The sequence below is a fragment of the Schistocerca gregaria genome, chromosome 7 (genome assembly GCF_023897955.1).
Source record: "Schistocerca gregaria isolate iqSchGreg1 chromosome 7, iqSchGreg1.2, whole genome shotgun sequence".
NCBI lineage: Eukaryota > Metazoa > Arthropoda > Insecta > Orthoptera > Acrididae > Schistocerca > Schistocerca gregaria.
This window is the reverse complement of record NC_064926.1, coordinates 428,286,868-428,294,444: the sequence shown is the minus strand read 5'-3', so window position 1 is coordinate 428,294,444 and position 7,577 is coordinate 428,286,868.

The following is a 7,577-nucleotide window of genomic DNA, read 5'->3' as shown; positions in this document are numbered from 1 at the left end:
TTGAAGAGTAATCGACATCTCCAAAGAAAAGGCAATCACAGAACTTGAAAAGAAAAACGTTGGTACAAAGATTGTATCTGCGTAGAAGCCATGTGTAACAAGAAATACTTCAGTTGATCGATAGGATGAAGGAAGTACAAAAATGTTCAGGGAAATTCAAGAATACAGAAATAAAATTCGCGGACGAATGAAATAAATAGAAAGTGCAGGAAAACTAAGACGTAATGGTTTCTTGAAAAATGTGACGAAATCGAAAAAGAAATTATTGTCTGAAGGACTGACTCATAATACAGGAAAGTCGAAACAAACTTCGAAGAAATTAAAAGCAAGAATGGTAATTCCACAGTTAAATGTAGAGGAAAGAGCTGTTAGGTGGAAAAAGTACACTGAAAGCCTCTATCAAAGAGAAGATTTGCCTGATATAATAGAAGAAGAAACAGCGGCCTATGTAGAAGGGATAGGAAATCCAGTATTAGGCTCAGTATTTAAAAGAGTTTTTGAAGACTTTAGATAAAATAAGGGAGAAGGTATAGGTAACATCCTATAAGAATTTCTAAAATCTCTGGGGGAATTGGCAATAAAACGACTATTCAAGTTGGTGTGTAGAATGGATAAACCATCTGACTTTTGCAAGGAACCATCCACACAGTTTCGAAGACCGCAAGAGCTGATAAGTGCGAGAATTATCACACAATCAGCTCAGCAGCTCATTTATTCAAGATGCTTTCAATAATAATATACAGAAGAATGGAAAAGAAAACTGAAAATGTACCATATGACGATAAGTTTGGCTTCAGGAAAGTTATAGGTACCAGAGGGGCAGTTCTGATGTTGCAGCTCATAACAGAAGCAAAACTTTAAAGAATCAAGATAAATGCATAGTATTTATCGACCTGGAAAAAGCGTTCAACAATGTCTAATGACACAAGATGTGCGAAATTCTAGGGGAAATTGGGGTAAGCTATGGGGACAGTTTGTACAAGAACCAAGATGGAATAATGAGAGTACATGCAGGTCGCACTCGCGAATACTGTTAGCACCGAAATCACGCTGACAATCTTTCCCCAAAAACCATTCAACAATCAAGACCTCATCACATTTTTTTTTTTTTTTTTATTTAATACAACCCGTTTCAAGGAAGTATGCTGTCATCTTGAGGTCTTAAAATCTTTTGTTGTAAAACACGTTATTTTATGCTGACCATGTTCTACAACAAAAGATTTTAAGACCTAAAGACGACAGCATAATCTTCTGAAACTTCTTGTCTTAAATAAAAAATGTTATTTTGCTGTTGAATGGTTTTTAAGAAGTAAACAGATCGCCCATCAGTTTCTCAAACTCAAAAGTTTCAGTCTTTCTTCTGTAAATGCATCAGTGTTCTGGCAATATTCGCAAAAACTTTTAAGAGCCTTCCAACATAATTTTCAATTCTGAGTTCCTTCGCCGATTCAGATACAGATAATTCAAGGAAAGCTTTAACTAACCTCGGAATCGTCCATACTCCATCCGTAATATTCATATGACCAAAGTATGCTACAAAATTACACTTCTCTGTAACTTCTCTTTAACTTCGCTGGCGAAGTGTGATGTGATGCGTGCATCCCAAAGAAGAATTCACTTTCAGGTATACAGCCAGCCCACTTCAGTGAGACTTAGATTATCAGCTCCTACCTGCCTGTGCTGTTATATCGCTGCCTTGATTATAGATATGAGCGGACCTCGGCCCTCCCCTGGTAAGGTCCGTACCAGTTGTCTGCAGACTACCACCTACAAATTGTTGGGCGAGACGCCAGAGTAGCATAACCCTAGCTGTATGTTGTGTTGCTGATTCGGGCGCTGGTCTTCCGCCTTCAAACCTCTCAACAGCCGTGAAGTGCTGTCGGCTCTCGTTCAGGAGCACGTCCCGCTTCTAGAGTGCTGGGATCGGCCTCACAAATTGCGAGCAAGCTATGTTGGGCTTGCGCCAAGGAACTCCTGTCCAGGCCGGCCACCTGCACAACATCGCTGCTGGGTCCTGGCCTGCACAACGGCCGCAGCCGGCGAGGCTGCTGTGTTCGCATTCCTTGTGGCACTCATGTGTGAATCAGCAGACGACATACTGTATTGTTAAATCACCGGTATTAAATACGATTGCAAGCAACCCTTTTTCACTCATGCCTTGGGCTATAGCAGGCTGCCGTACGCTACCGTACACCGTCGTAAGTAAGCGTAAACTGCGCTAGTTTTCCTAGTAGCCAAAGTCAGTTAAGATCACAATTGCGTTACCTGCACGTTAGGTGTGTTACGCACCCACTGGTCGTTACCCTGTCTCGATCCCTTTGTTTGCGTATGCCATCAGTATCTACTAGATTCGCCTAGAAAGTGGAAGCGGTGAACGGTGTATAAACTGAGTGACGATATATATAGGGTGTCCTATTTATCTTGACCACCCAAAATAACTGTTTGTTCAGATGCAAATTACAAAATGTTTCAAGTAAATGTTCTTTAGCCATCAGGGGGATATCAATCAGCGCGATTTCCTTCGTTGTAGCTTTGTTTTTTACAAAGATATGAATACCGGTATGACTTTTTTAAATGGCACCCTGTATTTTTTATTCTGTAATTCATTTCCTCTCCTAAAGATCGATTCAAAAACGTATCGCAACATTATTAATTACATAACGCCACATTGTCTGTCAGCCCGGGATCATGAACTCGTCCACTTGCTAGAGTCGTCAGACAACAAATGAAAACCATGTAAAAACATAGCATAAAATTGACTTTGACTCTCCTGTACCATTGCGCAGGAGCAGAACGTTCAAAGATCCTCAAGTGGTGACTCTGGACACCGATACACTGGTACACTCGTTGAATGAAAAATTATTTACTGCTTCCAGTGTCGCCCGGTGAAGAGAATTACAAGCAAGCACGATACGTTCCTGCATGTCCTCTGGAGTTGTTGGAATATCGTGATAGACAATGTCTTTAATGCACCCCATAAGAAAAAAGTCGAGAGGATTTAAATCAGGAGACCTAGCAGGCCAAGTAATTGTTCCTCCTCGACCAGTCCATCTGGCAGGATACCTTCGGTTCAGAACACGACGTGCACGCAAGGCGTTATGTGCTGGACACCCATTCTGGTTCTTGGCGGCACTTCATCCAGAAGTGGAGGAAGAATTCGTCTGAGGAAGTTGCCATGCGCTAGACTACCACTGATGAAATAACGTCCAATAATTGTAGTACCAAGCATCCCACACCAGACGTTAACCCTCCATTGACGCTGATGTTCCAATTGTCTAAGCCATCGTGGGTTGTCACTGGACCAATAATGCATGCTCCTCGTATTTAACTGTCCTTTGTTTGAGAAGGAACATTCATCGGTAAATAGAACATTGGAGAAGAAGTTAAGTTGGCAAGGATTTGCTGCCGTGCACACTGACAAAACTGTACACGATTCTGGAAATCATTCCCATGCAATTCTTAATGTAGGTGTACATGGTAAGGATGGAACAGGTGACGTGTAAGAATACGATGTACACTGGTTTTAAGAATGTCACTGTCTTGTTCAAGCTGTCGTGTGCTCACATGTAGGTTCATAGCAACGGAAGCGAGAACAGTAACTTCGGCACCGTCTGTGCGAGTGCTACAACGATTGCGTTGTCGTGAGTTGAAACTTCCGTTTCCTGATGCGTCGTAACAAGACGAGAAAACTTCCGTCGGGAAGGTGGGATCTTGTCAGGATATCGCTCTCTGCACATTTCCACTGCCTGCGTATCATTTCGCCTAGCCTCAACAATAACAATAAAAGAAACGTTATGTCGATGCAGTTTGTAGGAAAGACAGCCTTTACTGTATGTCTACTCTACACAACAGTATTTAAAAGGACTAAACTATGGTACTAAATGTACCCATACATAGGAAAACAGTATTGCAATTACTGTTCTGCTTACTTACATTCCCCATATATGAGTAGCATTTCTACCTTCTCATCGTTGGTGTACATTCTGTTCACACAACTGTTCAACTGACGGTTGACGGAATGACAGGTGTGTACTCTACTTATGTTTACATTTGTCTTCTGTCAACGTCAGCACTTGGATGTGATCCATTACCCCGAGTAACTGTACTAAGCGCTGGGAGCGTCAGCGTTGTGTTATGTAATTAATAACGTTGTGTTTCAGTGAATGATACACAGTGACACATTTTTGAATTTGTCTTTAGGAGAGGAAATGAACTACCGAATAAAAACTACAGAGTTCCACATAAAAAAGTTATAGCACCGTTCATACCTTTGTAGAAAAACAAAGCTACAACGAAGGCAATCATGCTGAATGATGTCCCCCTGACGGCTAAAGAACATTTGTTTGAAACGTTTTGTAATTTGCATATGGACAAACAGTTATTTAGGGTGGTCAAGATAAATGGGACACGCTGTATAGCGCCGCGTAACTTACGGTACATTTTTTCCACGTAGTACGTAGCTTCAACACTTCGTCACTTTTCTTTAAAACATGTTACTGTTATTCATAAACAACTAAGGCACGTATCATTAATAATAGGAAACATTTGCCACACATCACCGTGAAGAACGTTCTACCGTGTACAAAATAACAACAATAATTTTATACACTCCTAGAAATGGAAAAAAGAACACATTGATACCGGTGTGTCAGACCCACCATACTTACTCCGGACACTGCGAGAGGGCTGTACAAGCAATGATCACACGCACGGCACAGCGGACACACCAGGAACCGCGGTGTTGGCCGTCGAATGGCGCTAGCTGCGCAGCATTTGTGCGCCGCCGCCGTCAGTGTCAGCCAGTTTGCCGTGGCATACGGAGCTCCATCGTAGTCTTTAACACTGGTAGCATGCCGCGACAGCGTGGACGTGAACCGTATGTGCAGTTGACGGACTTTGAGCGAGGGCGTATAGTGGGCATGAGGGAGGCCGGGTGGACGTACCGCCGAATTGCTCAACACGTGGGGCGTGAGGTCTCCACAGTACATCGATGTTGTCGCCAGTGGTCGGCGGAAGGTGCACGTGCCCGTAGACTTGGGACCGGACCGCAGCTACGCACGGATGCACGCCAAGACCGTAGGATCCTAAGCAGTGCCGTAGGGGACCACACCGCCACTTCCCAGCAAATTAGGGACACTGTTGCTCCTGGGGTATCGGCGAGGACCATTCGCAACCGTCTCCATGAAGCTGCGCTACGGTCCCGCACACCGTTAGGCCGTCTTCCGCTCACGCCCCAACATCGTGCAGCCCGCCTCCAGTGGTGTCGCGACAGGCGTGAATGGAGGGACGAATGGAGACGTGTCGTCTTCAGCGATGAGAGTCGCTTCTGCCTTGGTGGCAATGATGATCGTATGCGTGTTTGGCGCCGTGCAGGTGAGCGCCACAATTAGGACTGCATACGACCGAGGGAGCGATCTCCTACACTGGCCGTACATCTCTGGTGATCGTCGAGGGGACACTGAATAGTGCACGGTACATCCAAACCGTCATCGAACCCATCGTTCTACCATTCCTAGACCGGCAAGGGAACTTGCTGTTCCAACAGGACAATGCACGTCCGCATGTATCCCGTGCCACCCAACGTTCTCTAGAAGGTGTAAGTCAACTACCCTGGCCAGCAAGATCTCCGGATCTGTCCCCCATTGAGCATGTTTGGGACCGGATGAAGCGTCGTCTCACGCGGTCTGCACGTCCAGCACGAACGCTGGTCCAACTGAGGCGCCAGGTGGAAATGGCATGGCAAGCCGTTCCACAGGACTACATCCAGCATCTCTACGATCGTCTCCAGGGGAGAATAGCAGCCTGCATTGCTGCGAAAGGTGGATATACACTGTACTAGTGCCGACATTGTGCATGCTCTGTTGCCTTTGTCTATGTGCCTGTGGTTCTGTCAGTGTGACCATGTAATGTATCTGACCCCAGGAATGTGTCAATAAAGTTTCCCTTTCCTGGGACAATGAATTCACGGTGTTCTTATTTCAATTTCCAGGAGTGTAGTTTATGTGTATGCATGTAAACTATACTTGCATCATCAGTAACTGCTTTGGTTGTGTAAAAGAGTAGAAGTTACGTTGTCAACTAATTTTTATTACATATAAATTGCAATTTATATTTTGTAATTATATAAAACACACAATGGACTCACACTGAACACTGTGCGGTTCTAATTATGTGCAAAAATAAAGCAAAAAGAACAGCTTCCAGTTCCAGTTTTTCCATTATACGTTTATTTAAGTTTCTTTCCCTATCAATGTTACCAATAATACCTGAAATCCTGCCCTTTACTACGTCATTGATTTATTGTACCAAAACTACCAAAACGTAGTTTTTGTAGAAACCAACTCTACTTGGGACGTATGACAGTCACCCACACAAGTTCCCAAGTTCAGCATCCTAAACCAGTAGCATCACCTCACCTATTAAGCTTTCATGCCCACCAAAAATATTGACCAAAGAGTGGGCGCTACAGCGTTGTCAAGGTGACAGAGTTCGATAGCGAGTGTTACATTATATGAGAAGACTAGGGAGTATGGGTAGCATTAAGGCAGTAGAAAAATCTGAGAAATCTATTACCTCGTTACAGAATCAATTTCAGGGTTTACAAGTCCCTATAAAAGCGCAATTGAGTAAGATTTCAGAACTTTCATACGGTGAAAGATATTATGACAGCCAGTTACGGAATAGCGATAGTTTGCTGTCCGGATGCTTTGAACATATTTCTGAATTATTTACTTCTAGAGCCTGTTGAAAACTAATGCCACAGATTTTTTGTGTGAAAACTCTTTAAAATTTTTTTAAAAAAATAAAACAAACGTTATTATTAGTCTGAATCTTTAGTCTTCATGACTACATAATTATTTCTCAGCTCTTAGAGTTTTTTTGATAAAACAAACGTTATTAACATTATTCATCTCTACCCTTCGTGTGTGTATATGTATTTCTCAACATAGTGACCGTAGCGACGAACACCTTTCTTCCTGTGAGGGGCCAGTTTGTTGGTACCATCAGTGTACAGTGTTTGACTTCGTTGACGGAGCCACAACCTCACAACTGCTTGCACCGCTTCATCACTATCAAAGTGAATCCTTGAAGGTTTTCTTTAAGTTTTGGAAACAAATGAAAATCGGATGAGGCCACGTTGGGACTGTATGAAGGATGATCACTGTCAGTCAACTCAAGGAGACGGATTGTTGCAGATGTCGAAGCGCTCGTGTGTGATCTGGCATCGTCATACTGAAGGAGAGGGTGTTCTACGGTGGACAAACTCTTCGAATTCGTGCTTTAAGTTTTTGAGAGTTTCTCACGCACCAACAGACTTATTTTACAAACCACCAAATTACACGTTACAATTCGGAGCCCTCTAGCGGCACAGGTTTGCAGTTTGCGTCAGCGAAGACGGAGATTTAACCGAGAAATATCCATGACATGCGATTCCGCAGTCAATATTGAGATAGAATAAAAAATTCGGAGGCATAATTTTTCAGCACTTCCTCGTACGTTAGTCATTCCTTCTCGAGCTACTGGATGAAGGAGAAGTAATAAAGTTAAAGGAATTTCATTGTATCAGTTATTGGAAC